General features: G+C 34.8%; 1 protein-coding gene and 1 long non-coding RNA gene across 3 annotated transcripts in view; both read right to left on the bottom strand.

The window, feature by feature from the left end:
* EFNA5 (ephrin A5) overlaps window positions 1–20,563 on the bottom strand; it is a 185,306-nt gene that overhangs the window by 61,226 nt on the left and 103,517 nt on the right. The gene's annotated exons all lie outside the window — the stretch shown is intronic.
* Window positions 8,945–9,586, bottom strand: LOC128504422 (uncharacterized). The gene is made up of 2 exons (XR_008355453.1): window positions 9,242–9,586; window positions 8,945–9,169 (listed from the first exon to the last, which is right to left on the bottom strand). It is a non-coding gene; the product is annotated as an uncharacterized LOC128504422 (long non-coding RNA).

Here is a 20,563-nt window from a genome sequence, read left to right as displayed (position 1 = left end):
CTTTAATCTCCTTTATGTAATACTGTGAACAAAGCCATATTATCTTCTGATTTTTTTTTCGTTCAGTTTAACAAACATAATCTTTTCTTTCTTTGTGCAGATTACTTCATTTAGACATCAAACTATTTTTTTTTTCAAAACCATCCTTTCATTTTTATTATTAGTATTATTATTATTTTTTAGTAGGGGGGATATAAACAGCTTAGCATTTATTCACTTGTGATTCAATAGCCAGAAACTATAAGCAGCTTTGACTTAGTCCACCTGCTGCAATTGATTTAATGTGTAAAATAAATAATTGATTATAAAATTCAATGTTTATTTTGATAATGATACTTTCATTACTGCACTGCATGTAAAACGTCACATATATGTTATATACAGCTTGCCTGTGCCCCCAAACAACTTGTCTGTGCTATTTCTTGTCCCCAAACAGTGTGTCAGTGTCCCCAGACAGCCTGTCTGTGCTATCTTTGCCACACAAAAAAAATAAGTAGAAGAGAAAATCATGGTGGTGTGAGGAGGGATCATCTGGGGAGAAGGGTCTCAGACCATTTGTTCTATAATGGGCCCAAATGTTCTGATGGCAGCCCTGGAATTCCACAACTCATATAGGTGCTTTTAAATAGTATTGGCTGGCTGTGCACAGATTCTTTCCCTCCAAAACCTACATGTATATTTATATTTGTTATGTATTTTGTTTTATAGAAGACAGTCTAGAAAATGTTAGTAAATGTTCTCAAAGAAAAAGCTTTTAAAAATACAACATTCTGGAAAATATTCATATTTGAAGGTATCATTATGTAATCTAGGCAGTAAATAATATTCAGTGGTCAAGGGGAATGCTTCGTTACTGTGTATTGAATGTGCTGCTCTGATCAATTTGTAGGAAAATGACTCCAGTGATTAGCTTTTTTGCAGATGCCAAGTGACCATACCGGGATCATGTGGGAATACAAGACTTACACCCAAAGTGTTAATCCCTGGCTAGCAGGCACATTAACTTTACATCTGGAGGTGCAAATCCTTGCTGTAAAGCAAATGCAAAAGGACAATTAATTCGTTAACGTTAACAATTATTATCCGTGCAGGATATTGTTTTATACAAACGCACGTTTTGTTATCCTTTGGCCTTTAATACAGCCTTTTACCTAAATGTAAACACGTAATGAAACTTTCCTCTCATTTTCTGACCACACATAACTCACTGTTAAGGTCATGCAAAAGGCCACAGGTAACATCCATCTCTTTTACTAACAGACCAATTTCCTCTTAGGATGCTTCCGCTGCGTGGAATGCTTTATACCACCCAAGTAAAAGTTATTCATTTTCTTCACGGCACACATGAAGAAGAGAAAAAAATGTACCCTCTCAGCAGTTATTTCTCCTTGCTGACTCCTGTCTTGTTTAAGATCAGTTCTTTTCCCAAGGTGCCAATCTGTATTTAGAGTTCAATCCTTTTAATTGTCAGATAGATCCATCATAAACTTAATCACTACCATGACATTATAGCAGCTGGATGTTTTTATCGTCATAAACACCTTTAGGATTTCCGGCCATTTTATTTACTGAAAATGTGCACCGTTATTCTCTTCTGTCTTCCAATATATTATCATTCAGTATTATATATATATATATATATATACTAGATTTCTATGCTTATATATATATATATACACATACTTATATGTATATATATATATATATATATATATTTACATGCATGTTATACTTGTTGAGTAAATGTTGTTGATAAAATGTTTTTATTAGAATAATTTGGATCTTTTTTTATATACATACTAATCTTGTGGCATTTAGAATGAATAGGAACGTGTGTATCAAAATTGACTTTTCGCTGCAGAGGTGGAATTTGATTTTAATTTGTCAATATTTCTTTCTTCATTTAAAATATTTGAGCAATTTACAAGCACAGCTTGGCTTAAATGAATTCACCGTCGAATATCTGCTCATAACTTAGTTTCAATAAATTAGGTTTAAGGTTACAGGTTAAAGGATGTGGTAGGTTTTATAACACATTTAATAAATATAATACATTCCTTGCATTATTGCTGAAATATAAATCTTCAGATTAAAATTGGAAGACTCTGGAAAATGAATGAAACACGATTACCAGATTGAACGGTGTTTTTAGAGAAAACGGGGAGTTCTGACATACATTTCTGTCGTTTGGAATCACATCAGAAACTCCATAGTGTTTCAGTCTTATTATATTACAACATATAATTCAAAGAGTTAACATTTTAAAAATATTAATACGACTAGTACTATTAATATTTCAAGTTACATATTTCAAGACATGATACCTTTCAAAAGTTTCTCTATACGTATAATTGAATTTTAATGACCCGTATTCTTCAAAGCCATTCAACAGTTCATTACAAATATAAATTATCTTGACATTAAACTATCATGTTTCTTTTTCACTTAATGATTTTGATAAAATGCTCACATTTTTTGTTGTTCCTATAGATTAAGATCATTTTCAGTGACACATACAGATGATGTACGGTTCAGTTGGGAAATTCGGAACATAGTTTGTATTCCCACACATGCGGCGCCAAGTTGGCCTACTTCGTTCCATACATACGCTTCCTGAAACCAGCCACCTGTGATATGCCATGGTAGGATTACTGCACTAATCAAGCAAAGGTTAGGAAAGATCGTTTTTTTCTCATACAGTATGCCTTGTGAATAACAATGAGTAACAAGCAATCATCTGAAGATCCATACCCTTACCTCTCCACCCATTTCAATCTGACTGCGAAAGGCAGCACTAGAACATTTTTTTTTTTAATAACCAGGTATATTTATTTTTTTGGAACCCACATGCTTCAAAAATGGAAAGGAAGCATCAAATGCATGTGCTTTTTTGGTTGATGGTTGATTGATTTTTTTGTACACAAGATGAATACATTGAGAGTTTGACCTGGACTGGAAATAACATTGCTTATGATTTTTTTTTTTTTTTTGGAGAATTCCAAAGCAAGGTCCCATTACAGGCAAATAGCTGTTCAGTTTTACACTTGATTGAAACAGGATATGAGAATCACACAAGTAAATTAAATTTACTCAAGGTCTCCCATGCAAAAAAGAGAGAAATAAAAGGGGGAAAAAAGCATTATATAGCCTGTATTGGGCTATGTGACAGCCAAAATTAAAATTAAATCCTTTAAGGGAAATTGAAGAGCTGAGGGAAAATTATATATATATATCCAAAAAGCAGCATTAGGAGATATAAAATATTGAATATCTGTTTTTTTTTACTATGCATAAAATGCTTAAAAAAACAGGATATTTCCTTCCGCAGCTTCAAAAAACTTTGTGGAATACCAGTTAAAGGCTAACCAACCTATAATGATGCTACTGAATTTCTGCCTACTGTTTGCTAAGTTCCCATGAAACTACCTTCTAACCTTCATGTTATACTCAGCGTTGTTGTTATCAGGAACCATCAAATTCATTACAGAAGTTGTGCAAAGATCATTAGTCATTTCAGTTGCCTACAGTTACAAATGGCTACTGATTACAATATTTAACTTTCCCAGCCTATTATAGCTGTTCGATAAAATACCCATGAAAATAACATAACGGAAAAGGGCCTAGAGATTGTTAATAGGATCCTTAAATTGTAGCACGACATACACGTTTTCTATTTTGTATTCTATTCTTAGTCTTTTAAAGTCCAGTGAAATGGATAACCTTATACACAGATAAATAGGTTATAAAGGCAGCATCAGTCAATCTTACCTAACCTAAAGACCCTTATATTATGCTATCTCCAATCTTATCTCCTATGATAATCAGATTTTGTCTGATCAGTATTACTCTAAATGCATGTTTTAGCTAGAAATGTAAGCAAGGCCCATCTTAACTTTTGTTCAGAGGATCTCTCAACCGGCCCTGATTCCCTCTGACGGGGACAATGGGGCAGGCGAGACAGTTCAAGAAAAGCAGAACTTTCCTGTGGAAAACCTGAAGGTACGGCATAGGGGACTATATGTACTATATGTACTATATGTACTCTTGCTTCTGCCATTTAGACATTAGAACAGGTAGTCACATGACATGGCAACCCTTATGTAAAATAAGACATTTCAAGAAATGAATTTACATTTTGTCAAGCAACAACATACTTTGAAACACAGGCATGTTGAAGACATTGTGATTGCATTTTCTTGTTTGCATCTTCTAGAAGATATGAACAACATGTCATATATTTAAACAGAACAATGCATATACTTGACAAAAATGATGTTCAAAGGGAAAGCATGGCTCACATTGTTAGCTGAAACAATAAAGACATTAATTATACTTCAGTTCTTTCTGTATGATGTAAATGTCACACTATTATAAAAAAAACAATAAAATGATGTCTTAACCAATAGCCAAAAGAAAAACCTGTATATGCATCTGCGTCAGGTGAAACCACAAAAGCTGTAAATCTCAGATGTCTCTTGTTCAGGTTTTGCACCTTCCTGCATCCTATTACACCTTTATATAGGTTGACCAATAACAAGTATCATCTTAGACTCCAGAACTACATATATTAATCCTTATTTGTTCTGCGTCTGTTTATAATACATTTTTAAAACATTTTTTTCAACCTTATAAACTATGTTACTATATCAAAGACTTGAAAAGAAGTGAAAAAATATTTTAACGATACTTACCTACACAACAACGTCACTGTTTTTGAAACCTATTTTGCTGAAGGAGGGGGCAACCAAATTGATTGATCCTTTGATTAACAGAATGTGCTTAAGTCCTGGTCTCTTAGGTGTTCCCTAAAGACCAATTTAAGGCTCTCTTATCTAATGGAAAAATCACAGTTCTATTATCTTAGAGAGGTGACCTTAACTAAATTGCTTGAATCTTCTCATAAAGGAATGCTATCAGTACGAGCATACGAAAAAACCCCCACATAAAATACATTGTAATTCAGGCTGAAAATACCATCTAAATGAATTTTCCAGCCTGCTGTATTACAAATTAGCAAAATCTTTTCTAACAAGCAACAGTTATCATTAAAAAAATGTAAGGATTGTTCAGCAAATAAAACATGCTTCAAAACATTAATAAAAAAAGATGCTTTTATTTGACTTCTATTTCAGCATTCTGTGTAAACATAGTTTATCAGTATTAAAGCTGTCTCAGGGGAATTACTGATAAGGAAATTATATGGCTTGGCAGAAGAATATGTGATGTAGCAGGAGGCCACTTTCCCACAACATTTGTTTCAAAGCGATCACCTACTGCCAGCGCTATCACACAACTTGTTTCCATGTCTGTGAAGGCTTCCTTCGTTGTTACAATTAAAATATAGCATCATAATCTATACTCATTCAGTTACTGACGCGGTCATTCTAGATTACAGTGAAAGAATTACTGTTTGCAAGAAACTCCTCTCGTGCTCTCTTAACCACCACAACTAATTTACCCCTCAAAATTATTTGATATTTATTTCTTCTACATCTTTATTAATTGTTATCCTATAAAATTTATATATACACACACACACTACTTGGACTGACTGTAAGCTGTATGGCACAGGTATTGTACCGTGATCAAAATGATCTTACTTATTATATGATTACACACCTTCTTAATTTGTTAAGTATATGTGTTAGCTCTTAATATAAATATACTAATCTACTGAACTCAAGTAGGTGATACTATAAAGTATTATAATGGATATCATTATGCTGGGCATGGTACATCACCCACCTTAAGGGGTTAAACAATCATACCAAGATCACTTTCTTTCTCATACCTTCAATTTAGCAGTGGTAACACTTATAACCAATATCACTGGATATTGTTTAACACTGGGAAAAGATTTTATATGGAAATAAAACACCAAAATGGAAAGTTACAGACTAACAACACATCCAGAATGTATCCTAAATGTAATAATATCTGCCTAGTTGGTCCAACAGATGACTTATATTAACTTAAATATTCATTCATAGTAGCAATAACTCACGCCCAATATGGCAACCACCATTATCAAGGTCACTTGTGAGACTGATGAATGCTTTCCATCAGTGTCCAGTAGTACAACATTCTGCCAACTTCTGCAGGTTATAGTGAGTTGCCCTAAATTCAGTTCCTGTGACAGTTTCTCATTGAGAAGTGTCAATAGAAATGGAACTAGAAACAGCAACTTGGTGATACAAGTTATTTATTGAGTGATAGCCACCAAGTGCCAAAGAACAGGCTAAAGCTAAGCCCTCTAAACTGCACCCAGTAGCTAAAGTGAGACCAAGCTTCCTAGTTTGAATAGTGTCGGTATTTAAGTAATCCTTATAAAAGCTTCACGGTTTTACATTGTTTCATATATTACTTTCCTCATTAATCATATTTCCAGTGTCAACACAAACATAATTATAAACATACACAGAGACCGCATAATTATATTAGGTGATTGAATTAACAAATTAAAATGTCTACTTAAATGGGACATGGGGAGTAAAATAATAATACCGTTTAATAAGCACCATGTAAAGGTGATGTCAAGCATGCTGGATCTGTCAATAATATATGCTTTATTTTAAATAAAGAATACTTAATCACATATCAAACTTTACAGACACATAGCAATTTAAACTGCCATGTTTTAATGATTGCTTAAAATCAATTATTTCACCATTTTTTTACTGGGGTGAATGTTTTCTTTCAATATAAAAACAAAAGGTTTTCTAATTACCACTTTCTACAGCTGAATACCTCCTTACAGTTACAGAAAGAAAAAAACGATTCCATGGGATTAGGTAACAAGAAAAAAAAAAAAAACAGAACAAATTTCCCCTTGCCAGATTGAAAAGTTATACCTTGCGACATTGTGTGCGCAATTAATTGGGTTCTTACTACACAATTCTTTTCCTTGGTTTCCCACACCACTTAAAGATTTTGATTGATTACTTATAAAAGTGGGCGTGCATGAATGGAATAATGATTTTGTCTCTGTAAAGTACTTCTAAAATGACATTTCTCACTGTATTAAATACGTATAGTTTGCTGCTGTTTAAGAGCGTAAATATAATTGATAGCAAATAGTTTTGCAATGACAACCAATTAAGCCTGATGTCGTATTGATTTGTATCTACTGGTTTGACATATGCTTGGAGAAGAATGTATAAGTAAAATTACTGTGCTCCTTTCGGGCGAGTTCAAAATAGAAATACCCATTTATTTTTTAACAGAGATAAAGATAAGACGACATGTTTTCTGTGTTCTTGCTGAAACTGACAGGTGTAGAAGAAGGCTAGACCTGGATCCCACTTTAAACATACTGCATTCTCACCACCTTCTGGTTACAAATGAGAACTATTTACAATATACATTCAGTAGTCATTAACTCTGTGTGCCCGTTCCTATCCTATATAACTAATATTTATAAGTTCACACCAACTCACCAACCCATTTGCCTTGATGGCCAGCCTACAGGACATGTGCATCCCTGCTAAAGAATCATATGCACGCATCAGACTCTATATGGTGTGGGGCATAATAACTATATTATACTAGTTACTTAATACTTATGCTAGTAACTTTTCATCATTTGAATTATTTTCCCATATTTAGAGGGGCACCCAGCCGTTGTATGCACTTTAATGCATTTGACAGTTGAGTGTCAACTTTAAATTAACGTGTTTATGCCATTCAGTTACATGGATGGATTCAGAATCAGAGACGTTGTATTGACTATACCTACAACAAAAAGACAAAAGCTTACAATTCTATATGGTAACTCAGTTAACCGTAAATCTATATTGTAATTAGCTGTAATTATTATGATTTATTTTCGATAGGGCCATCAGCTTCTGCAGCGCTGTACAAAGGGTAGACAGGACATAACAAGTAGTATAAAATATAGCAAGATGGCATACAGAAACAACAGGTGAGGAGGGCCCTGCTCAAACGAGCTTACAATCTAGGGGATGTAATGAACAACATATGGAGATACCCTTTTTCACAATAGGGAATGAGTAATCAGAGTTAACAGTTACTATTAATGCCATTTCTGTTCTTTCTCCCTGCATCTTTAACACCATTACTAATGTAAAATGGCCAGACTAAGGCTCAGGCTGCCTACGACAAGTATCCAATGAGATTTGATGGTCTAGATGCAGAAGGATGGACAAAAGAAGCATCCTTTAATCTGGGAACCATTAACTTAACTACTTCTGTTGCCATGACAACCATGCAGCGGCAGTTTTGGTTCTTTATGTTACCTGGCACCAGTGTGCATTTCCAAAGTCTGAAAGGAGCGCCATTATGATGACTGGTATTGAATCATGAGCTGAGATGAAATGAAGATACTACAAGTGTTTCATTCAATGTATGAAAGGAAAACATTTTTAAACTGAAAGACGTCTGGAAAGAATGGTTCCGTACAGAAAAGGAGATGAGAGTACTTTTAAACAAACAATACAAAATATTTCTTTGGTAGAAGTAATGAATAGACTTACTACGCAAGTAGTAGTGGGCTAATAAAGTTGGTCAATTCAAGAATGTCTGAGGGGAATAAAACTTTTTAAATGTGAAATAAAAAAAAATTAAGATTGGGCTATTGAAACAGAAATGGGAATGGCCTAATAAGTATGTGTTGTTTTGATAAACTATAGTCTACACAGAACAAAAATGTACTTTGAAAATAGTATCAGGGTTCATTAAGAGGTTATATACACAAGATACACTTCAAAGTTTTTAAAATGTCTGTTTTTATATAAATATTGGAAATTTCCTAAAGGGAAATGCAGGTTAAGCGGGCATTATAGAAGACAAAACAATGTGGGCTGTTGTTCAAAAGCAATTTATTATATATATTCTAGTAGAAGTAATTTGCCCCGAGGAGTGCAAATCGGATCAATAGCTTAATGTAAGCTTTAACTTGGCACCGTACAAACCTATTGACTGAATCTTCTTTTTTTAAATTCAAATGCTACATCGGCATAGGCCTAAACCATCTTGTAAAATTTTCCAGCAGATGCTGCAATTATCTTTTGCCACTTAAAGCAGAACATCACACTACATATACTGATTGTCTCAAGTCTTTATGATTTTTACTCTTAGTACGAAAGAAGGTTCTTGATAGGTAAGCACAGAAAAATAAAATGGCGAATTTACCTTTACCATTACCATTAACCTTCTTCCGACAATTTCCTTTAGGTTTCCCATTAACCTTCTTCCGACGATTTCCTTTAGGTTTACCATTAACCTTCTTCCGACGATTTCCTTTAGGTCTACCATTAACCTTCTTCCGACGATTTCCTCCCCGAATTGGCTATTGTATTTAAATGATAGTCTAAGGTAATGATTAAATTTATTAGTTTATTTTTATTTCACACCGATCCTTACGTACTTTTGCCAGATTAATAGCTATTCAATCCTAAGCATTAACACGAATTAAATAGGATGTTTATTTCTACTTCGCTAGTTCTCATATGGTGATGATTGTAGGAAAGCAAGATCTTTTACAACAGATTGCAAGCTTGTGAGCAGGGTCCATTTTACCTAATGTATCAGTGTGCCTGACAATTCCAGTTTTATTATACCATTTGAATATGTTTATCGTAAGAAGCCGTTCATAAATTGTTGGCACTATATAAGTAAATAAAAATGCTGCCTACAACTGTCACTCTTTTATCAATGGTGGAAATTTGTCTTTCCTTTTCTAATGTTTGCTGGTTACGAGTGTATCTTAGTATTATGCAGCCCTAAAAGACACAATTATAACTATATAAATGCTAGAATATGTGATTATACATAAACTTATACTAGTGACCTATAATGAAAATAATGTGGAATATGTGTTTACTAAGGGATTGCTTGTGGAAATTTCCATTATATGGTTCATATGTTCAGTGGCAAGCTTCTAGATAACGCATGTGTGTGGATAAGACTTCGACACATACCATGCACAGTAAAGCACAACAAATGAATGATGGTAAGAGTTAAAGCTGTGACATTTGCCCCTTATGTACTACATTGAGTGCGCAACATACTTCCCGGCCATGAAACTACTTAAAAATCTAAACAAAAAGAATAATATATAATTTATGATGGGGAGGAGGTGTATAGAAGACACAACTTGTAGGTTTCTTAACAGTACTCATAACTCCATGTATTCCTGATGAGCTGTTACTCTTATCGCAATTTACGAGCCATAGCTAATGCATCCGCGTTTTGAAGAACACATATAAACACAATAGAAGTCATCTGAATCCCACATGTCAGCATAATAAAATCCTGCTGCAAGTGCATGAGAATGTGTTTGTAAATGATTTATGGTTATGCTTTGATATTATGAAATAGTGTTACTTTGAACATGCAAACACCTCAATGCCTTTTTGAGTTACTTCTATGTGAAAGAGTAAAGGGAATTATAAAAGGTATGAGAGGAACACGATAGCTGCAGTGCTTCAAACTCCAGCAAAATGGCTGCGTAAGAATTACAATTATACAAATAACAGAAATATTCAGGTTTTGGCCTTTAGATACTATGCAGAGTAATGAAACTGTATATTAAACGTCCACAAATTATTTTAAAGTTATAGGGATTTATACCAATTACAGGTTTGTATAATAAGAGAAAATCAAAACTAGCAATGGAAACTCAGGTGAACAATCATAGTGTTAGGAATAATAAGATGCATTTCATTCCCTCACTCAATGTGAATTAGCGATTGCATACTTGGACCAATACATTTGTGTATTTACCCATTTAATATCTGCAGATCAGTATGTCTGAAAACACATGGACCTTATTCCCTCTTAGTGTGAACTACACCTGCCAAATTCCATCTGTTAATTCCCATTGCTGACAATGAGAATTAACAGAAGAAAAAAAAACATCTGCTTAACTCAAGGTCTAGATAGAATTACACAAGGCGATTTTGTTTGCTTTTTTTTATTATTATCCTTTCTTTTAAATGAATGGTGAGAATTTCTGTCACCAGTAGTCCAAATGTTCCTCTGTTGTTCAACATATAAGGAAAGGAGTCTGCTAGAAGGGAGGGATCTACTATTTTCCTTGCTAGCAAAAAATAATGGTCTCAAAAAAATAATATTGGAAGAAAAAGTCACTGTAAACTTTTGATAGCTATTTGATAGAAAAAGTTTGTCCAACATCACCTGGCTAGCTCTTCCAAGTTAGTATCTCTAAGCAGGAGTATGCCCACTAACTACCTAGGTTCCCCTTACTCCTTGCCCAGTCCCGACCACTCCAAAGTCCAAACTGGTGCTAGCCTTGCCTTATGATCACAGTCACACTCTGCGAACCCTACGAGAATCCCGGGTATGCTTGTAACATAAGTCATATCTTTAACTTGACTGTTTACACCACAGTTGGATATGAAGACTCACGTACTATGCAACAAAGTCTTATTCGCCATATTTCAAAAACACAGATGCCATACTATTGGCGAAATTAAAAAATAGAGTCAAGGAAGTATTAGATGCCTGCTACATCTGGACTTGATCTGCAATACAATTACAGCATTATCTTTATGTAATTTTACAAAACAGAATGAAGCATTTTATTTTGATTAATATAATGATGTTTACTTAAAGCACAGTAGCGGTTTTCCTTCAGATCTCTTGACTTGAATAGAAAACAATGAAAATTAAAGTATAATGATAATATTTTTCCAAGTATTAAAAAAAAAGCTAAAGGGTTTATTTGTCAATCCGCAGTTAAGGCAGAGTAAAGCAAGAAGTGATCATTTAAAGGTGGTGACTACCTGATGCGAACATGAAAATGTGTTACCATCAAAATGCCAGCCACAAATTCATAGATTTAGCCCCTTTTATACCACTGTCTGCCGTTCCCTTTGAAATGTTACCTGTTGACATGTGGCATTATATATGTTTTGGCAATAGGAGGTTTTTTGAGTGACAGTTTATTCTGTTTTTATATTTCTGTTTTGAATTATTTCTAAAATTAAGCTTGCTAATGCTGGTCCTTCATGACTATTAGCCATCTAAGCTTAAAACAAATCATTTTACCACAGGGATAACCTGGAACATTTGTCCATGTTTGAGAATGTAGTGTTAAACTTGTATTCCCCAGTTTTGCTTTGAAAAAGAATGTTCATTCATATTACAATTCTGTATGCTCACTGTAATCCAGGGGAAGAGGGAAGCAAGGAGGACATTTCCACAGAGTCTTTATTAGCTGCCATGGAAACACCAAACACGGAGAACATGCCTTCCTTTTTAAAATATCAGCTATACTAACTATAACTATACAAAAGAAAAAAAAAACTAAAGTGATTCTGTTGTTATCGGAAATAAAGCTAGTCATGTACTTTTTTTTATAGCCCTATTTTAAATAAGCCTCTAACAGAATGCATGGGCCTTGTGTTGAGTGATTTCCATCTACAGACCTGTCTAGGACCTTCATATCAGCCATTTAATGTTGGACTGCCATTAATATTACAGGCGCAGGAAATAATAGAAATACAATACTCATGAAAAATCTCAACAAATTCAGGTATACCGTATATGGGTTTCAGGAAGAAACCAATAATTAACCCCTTAATGACAAAGGTATGTCATGGTATATCATTATTTAATGTAAACATGCCGGGGCAAATGGCTCATCCAGGTTTGTGTTGGGGTTATATATAAAGAAAATGTATTGTGCAAATTGTAAAGTTGTAAATGTAAAATTTTGCACAACGCCTTCTGTTTCTCTGAGGATGAACCAGAAATGCTTACCATAATTTTTTGTGGTCTAAGTGCCTGTAGTTTATCCCCATAGGGAAATCTTTATATAGGGAGCTGTCTTGACCTTGTAGCAGGTCCCTAAATCAAAATAACATTATGGCAATCATATATTTTGTCCTCGGTGATGAAAGGATCTATATACGTAGTAATCATGCATTGAGGACACTATATTGAGACCATGTGCAAAGCTTTTCCCTTAGGGGGATAAACTGACATTTAAATGTCTAGTTGCAGCTGGGAGGAAGCAAAGCAAAAATTGAGTTATAAAGACTTTTTTTTAATGTTGAGGATCAGCTTTATAACTAAATGCAGCTGTATCCTGTTTTCAAAACAGGACACATAATGTTACAAGGATCTGACCATGGAAATGATCTGTGGCATACATAGATACATTTAGGGGCCAATGCAAAACATGGGAGCCTTTGGGGCTTTGTGTCTGGATCTGTAATTAGCATAAGGTATCATATTAGTTGTCTTCACATCAACAGGCAGTGTAGGATGGAGGAAAGTTACCAAAACTCTGTTGAAAACAGATTTAGTCATCAGTTTTGTATTTTAAGTTTGGTCAGTACGCCAGGCAATCTCACCCTTTTTTAAATACTTTCCATTCCAGTTACTCTTTGGAAAGAGTTGGGTTCCAACATTGTAGGTATGATGAACCCTAATGGTATTATACAAGTTAAAATATAGACTTTAACATAGTATTTGATGTTAAGGGGGGACTTTTGGCCCGACTTGCTTTGCAACACCTTATTTTATGTTGTCCTTCTCTTACATTCAGTACAACGTTACGACATGTACTTTGGTTGAATAATTGCAGAACCGTACAGTTTCATCAATATAAGGGCCTTTACAAAAAGTTGTAATAATGCGGTTGTATGGCTTTTTTTCATAAAGTAGATATTCTTAATAAATATGTTGTAGCTCATGTATCATTATTGTAAAGTTAAGGAGTTTAGTTAAGATGTAACTAAACATGCACAATGCATATATCATGTGCAAAGGGAAGTGCACAAATGCATGCATCCAGATTCCTAGATTCCGTTCCATCAGCTGAAAGAGGAAATATTTGATTAATGAGTCCTATGAGAGTTCTTTATGTTGCCTTAGGATGGAATCGCTTGCAGGCATATGACACTCCATCAATACACAGAGATGGCAGATTGAAAGGAGGCTTACTGATAGCATACATCTGCTTACTAATAGCAGTGGTTATTCAGTCCTTTTCCTATTCATAGCCTACAGAAACCGCTCTGCTGAGACACCGCACCATCAACAGATGGCCCCGGAAAAAGGTATAATCAGAAGCAGCTTGCAAAAAATTTACCCAAAACAAATAGAATTAGAGGTTTTTGCTTGGCTCCGACATTGGATTTAGAAACCAGCATGGCAGATGATGAAAAGTTAGGTAGAGATCACACAAACAAAAAATTGTAAATTGAAAAGTAACTGGGGTTTCTTTATAAAAAGCAAACTGTTTTCATTAGAGGGATGCGATTTTCACTGAGACACAAATAACTAGATACACAACCAAAGTTTGTCTTTAGTGTGTTTATCCCTGGTTCGGTGAACATTTCTTGTACCTCTGTGATTTCGATAAATAACTTGTCCATTTCCTCCCACTTGGATAAAAAAGAGACTCACGTCCCAAGGCTTCTAGCAGTGTCGCACATTAGCAGCTGTCACAAAATCCTTTAACGGCATAGTTCTACATAGCAACACATTCTAAAGTTGCAGTGAGTATGAATGACTAAGTAACACATCCAGAACACTTTTTTTTCAACAATTATTTTAAATTCTGTACAACAGATGCATAGCGCCAGAGCTTTAATTACCACTGGAACTCACAACACAACTACAAATTTATAATATAAATGGCATTTTTCTTCTGATCACAGGTTACTTCAGGTCACATTATTATAGCTCTTAAAAATAATCAGTCCATTGCTCATTATTGCATCCTGTTCATGGGGATAATGTCCCTCTCAACATCCACTAATGTCTTTTTTTTCTCTTGGATTAATTCACACAAAACAATTAAATGCTCTTGAAAGATGCTGTACAATGCATACCTACTTTTGCTCTGACTTAACCCCTCTGAGATATGTGTTTTGTTGTATTTCATTTTAATTAATTTAATGGTTATCGAGACAAAAATGGAACTAATCCATTTTATGAGTTTCTACTATGGTGGTCCAGAATGGAGCTAAGAGAAATGGACTCCTACAACACCGATCTTTGATCCATTGCTGGCTCAGTATAGCAATGGCTGTGTGTGTGTTCTGGTATGACATCATTTTCTTGGTGACTTCAGTCCCTAATGTTGTAAAGAAGAATTAATGGAGGAGAGTTGAGAACACTCAAAGACAAAAGCCATACCATTCCTTCTTGCAGGGACTACAGAACATCTCCCCTCTGACCAGACCACATATAGATATAACCAGTAACCATTGCTTCATAGTTCCACTATCATTAACCAAACCATATTCTGTAAATCCTACATTATCTTTATTGATTAAGCGCCAACAAATTACTCAGTGCTGTGCAATTTAAATGGAGCACATGCATGACAAATATATATTCAATGTGCCCTATAGAGAGAAAGAGAGAGACATGGACAGTGGGATAGATTCTGTCCACCACGGTATGACAGATAATCAGAGGTAGTGTTTTTATTAATATCAAAACTAAAAGAAATGATAAACATGACGGCTATACAGTAAGTGTAAGAATTAAAACCTCTTTAAACCTCTTAGTTGAACCGGAGCTAATTGTGACTATACTTTGAATTGATAGCACAAATATAGGCCTTTTGAAGACATAGCGGATGTAGGTTTATAGAAAGGTTTTTGATGACTGTGTAGATCTCTGAAAGCTTTTGGTATTAGAAGATTACCTAACAAGGAAGCTATGCAGGATATTTAACAACAAGATTCTTTAAACATAGGAGCAGTGACTGCTCCCATTAAAGGCAAGAGTCCATTTTTTTTTACCTAGGATATTATTTTCAAATATTATTACTGCATTTTAAAATGTTTCTTTATATATTATTTCTTATATGGCGACTATTAAATGATGTAAGGACCAGATTACACCAACATGATTCCATAAAGGAGAAGTACCCCTATTTTTTGTATGCGCGACACTTGGGTGGATCTTACTTCTTTTTAAACGATTGCAGCACAAGTAACATACATCTTTTGAGTTGGGTTAATATATAACTTGTGTTGTTAACCACAATCATATAAAGTGCTCTTACACACACCTTTTTCATTATATAAATGTTAAGATGAATAGTAGATCAATCACAAAACTATGTATAGATTCCACCAAAATATAAAGTACTTGCATTTATAAATATGATAAATGCAACCTGAAAACTATATATGGCTTGGTATTTGATGAGCCATAGAAGAACTAAAGAATCTCTAATGCTAAATATTCAGAAAAACAAGCCATCCTCTCATTTCCACAAGTATTATTTATTTAGAAGCAATTTCTTCTACTTTACCATGTCCTCTGTGGAAGCCCATAGTCTGGATGACAAAGTTAATTTTTAATATTTGATCAATAACGGAATGAAGGAAATCCTAATAGGTTTTCTGTGTCATATCTGAAAGAGACCTTCCACTAGTTTGATGCCTTTCTGACTGGACTGGGGCCATTTTGTCTGTGGTTCTTTATGGGATATCGCAGAGCATACAATAGAGTTGAGAAAAGAAGTGAGCCCAAAACTCACAGTTTAGTGAATAAAGAAGAAAAGAAGTGAGCCCAAAACTCACAGTTTAGTGAATAAACCCCTCTGTCTCTAATCTTTAATATAAATAAAAACAATAAAAAAATTTTAACTCACTTAAATCGAGATCTGTGTGTAAACTCCAAAACCTGATTTAATGACTATGTGACTGTGCCTATAGGCATTATGCAAGAGGTCTTTTAAATATATATATTTTAAGGTTACAGTACAATTTTATGTAGTCAAAGGAAAGTGTATTAAAAAATTCAAAAAATAGAACTTAATGTTACAAATGGAAGTTAACTTTCATTACACAGCGGTATGGGTTAGTTCTCCCAACAAAGAATAGAGAGACACAGTGTTGTATACTACATTGGACTATTGTTACATTTTCAAAGGACTAAAGGAGACATCCTTAATAAAAATTTCAGGAGCATATTATAAAAGATTCCATTGCTCTCTTGTGTCTGTTTGATATAAAGAATGAAAAAGCCAGCTTGGCCAGAAGCATCTACACTTTACTGCAAAGCTTTGGCTTAAGGTAAAAGAACACACACACTGCTTATGTGTGAGGCCCTAATATTGAATTCATTTACACTGCATCTTTATGTGATTAATTTGTACATTGTCTTCCCAAGCCTTGAGAACCCAGCTGCATGACAGAAATCTTGTCTTGTTGTTATTTTTCTACATTTTTCTTTCACCACAATAACATGTCAACATAAGAAAATGACACCCTACATCAGCGGCTAATATTCAGGATCAGAATATGTGCGACAAACAAATGTTGCCAATTACTGTCATAGAAATCCTGGCCTAAACACAAGGGTGGCTATTTATTATCAACCCTGACAGAAATGGCAGCATTTCCTCATATTTTACATTTATGTTGGTTGATGCTAGATTTATACATTTTATCTGAGCCGAGCCGAGTTCATCGCCTTCGTAGACAAGAAGGTGAGAACATTCAAGCTGCTAGAAGTCAGCATTCTAAATGTATTATTCAAGACTCAGCTCGAAACATTCTAATTTATTCAAATGGATTGGCATTCCCGGGTTTCTATAAATAAAGTAAAATAAGTAAAATAAAATGACATCTCACTTTCTTATTGTATATGAACACAGGCTTATCAATGGTTCGGTAGATAACCTGTAGGCCCTTGAGGGTTCTTTGGAAAACGTTTAATAGCGGTTACGCTTAACTCTCCGTGTCATCTGTGGCAGACTAATTCCTCTGCGACAAATTTACTCATACATCTTTGAGCATCACTGGCTGGACCAACAGCAGATCTTACACCTGGAGTAACATCCTCAGCATGAAGATCCTTCATTTAGTAGCACATTGAACTCAAGTACCAGACATTACTTGATGTGACAAATATTTAATTACACTGGCTAAGACGTTATTACAGTTTGGTTCATTTCATGTTAAAAGAGTACAGAGGACCTTAAGCAAAAATATCTTTTCCTACCATGTCTGCTGAAAGCAAAAACAACCAGGCTAGTGTGGTTTGGGACAAATTCAGCCCTTAAATGGATTATGCCAGTTAGCAAAGCATGCAGCAGGTATGTAAATTCACAAAATGACATTTACATTGCGACTTTCACCAATGCACAACTCAAAGAAGAAAAAAAGGCTAAAATGAGATCTTTACGCCTTTTGTGGGATTTCTGTACAAATCTAGAATTCTCCATTTTAGCAGTAAAATTGCATGTGAGGCTTTATGATGCAATTAAGCAATGCAGTTGATGCATTGTGTTTTAACAACCTATACATTTGCTTACAGTTCTGCTGGCATTAAAGAATTTTGATACTTCATACATATTGTCAAACACTTTCGTTAGAAGTAGCTGGTGGCCTTGAAAGTAACTACATTCTCAGTTGTATGCAATCGACTATACTGTGTGACCACCTTCTTAGTGTATACATTTTACACTACGGGCACGGCCTAACAAAACCGAAAAATAGTTCTCCAATCAATGAGGATTTTTGTTCTAGTCCTTTAGCCTAAAATACAGCTGGTAATATTCACCTGGGAGCTCCTCCCGGATTCATCTTCAGGAAATGTCTACACAGATGAACATAATTTGTAAGATGGTGTATTTTCTTCGCCTGTGGATATGTCTCAAAGAAAGAAAAAAATATCTTTGTTTTGTCTGGAATAAAATGTTTTGTTCTTTTTATTTCTCATCGCATTGAACCAAGAAACTTTCAGCATTGCACCCCCCCCTCACTGTGTCACATAGCTTGGAGCTTTAATAAGAGTGTGTGTTCTGAGAAATCAGTTGTCAGTAGACTTTAAGTTTGAACAATCTGCAAGAGTCTGAACATCACAGTTTCTCGATGTGGTTATAGTGTAATATGTATCTTTTCCATTACTTCTTATCTTTTTAAATTGAATGTTTCCAAATGTTCTGACGCCAGAGGAATGCACTGGAGAAGTTTTAACAGCTTCCGCTGAACACCACTTTGCTTTCTTTGGTGTGAGAGGTTTACAAAGAGCCGTGCCACTGCAAGGAAAAAATATGTTCTATCTTGAATACTGGAAACAAAAGGGCAAACACTATATTAAATTAAAGTGAGGGAGCACCATGATTAGTGGAGAAGTAACACGTTCCTTATCCTTTGGGAAAAAAAGGAGTTATAATAAAAGAGTGTATTATCCAAACTGGGAATTCTCAGATGAGCAGATCACCTCAACTCACCAACCTTACTATGGGCAAAGGGCTAACTGGGCTTCTTCTGTAAGAGGGCTCGAGTTGGCTCTATATAAACCATCGGTAAAAGTGTGATTTGATTCTCAAGAGAAGTTTCAAGCAATTGACTGCCTCATGCAGAGGTCCAAGGTCACTCAGGGGCCAAAAAAATGCTTACAAATAAACGTACAAATAACAGAAACAACTTCTATATGCTGTATAATGTTCAAATTATATTAAAAAAATATTTTCATTTCTTTAGAACAAGGCCAGGCAACCTGCGGCTCTACAGCTGTTGACGAAATGTGGCTCCTCTGTTCTAGAGGTGGATTGCTGTCGTTTCAATTCATCAACAGCTGGAGAGCCAAGATCAATGAAAATAGAGTTCATTAACAGCTGGAAATAAACTCCTTTCTGAGATGAACTGGAAACCAAGAGAGACAGAGAAGTTTATTCACTGAACTGTCCATTGCGGGTGGTTAGCTATGACATGAAAAATCATCTGAGTCCACTACTTGAACTCTACATTATGAAGTAGGTTGCCCTTTGACTGGAGACATCTAAATATATACTGCTGAGATGCACCAGCAGCATTGTTGCCCTGCACGTAACATTCATTATATGCGTCCCTGTTAAGGGACACATCGGGTCAGTGTCTTATAACCAGTAAACTGTAGAAAAGGATCCCTTCTTTAAAACGTCTCCCGTGTTACTAGAATGTAACATTGTGGGGTGGGTTTACGGCAGTGCTGGACATTTTTTGGTTTTCAAATTACATATACCGTACGATTAAGGCAGGTCCTTGATCCATAGCCTTCTATGCCCAAAATCCCCATATAGGTTTGCACAGACTTTCCCTTTTGATACAAATCATTTAGCAGGGACTGTTTTATTTATGAATTAAATTGAAATATATGACATTCGTTTCAAAAACTGATTACAAATCTCAGTTCACTTAATTATATAAATGAGAAAACAATCGAAACTGATTTGTATGCTGTAACGAAAGCTAAAATATTGTGACAAAAGACATTTAGGATTTATTGAGAACGAATGAAAGGAACCAGTTCCTTTTTACCCCTTAGTAATTTAGGCAGTGAACTTTCGGCCTGGATTTTGGGGAGTTTTGTTGTTTAAGGAGAAGAGCTTAGCTGCTTCTTAAAAAGCTGAATATAACAAGAGGAAGAAAAGAATTTAGTAATAAAAGCCTAGGACCTACTTAATGTCCCTTATGCTCTTTCACTGTTTGCATACACTTGTGAATAATTAGAAAAAAGTCCCATACTAAAACAGATTTAAAAATAAAAGCCTTTTTTTTCTTTTAAAGACTCAAGTCTCTTGTTTATTGGGCTTGTTAGGACCCTCAGAGGTCATGAT

The sequence above is a fragment of the Spea bombifrons genome, chromosome 1, assembly GCF_027358695.1.
Source record: "Spea bombifrons isolate aSpeBom1 chromosome 1, aSpeBom1.2.pri, whole genome shotgun sequence".
NCBI lineage: Eukaryota > Metazoa > Chordata > Amphibia > Anura > Pelobatidae > Spea > Spea bombifrons.
Note: the sequence above shows the minus strand (reverse complement) of the source record. Positions and strands in the feature narration are given on the sequence as shown.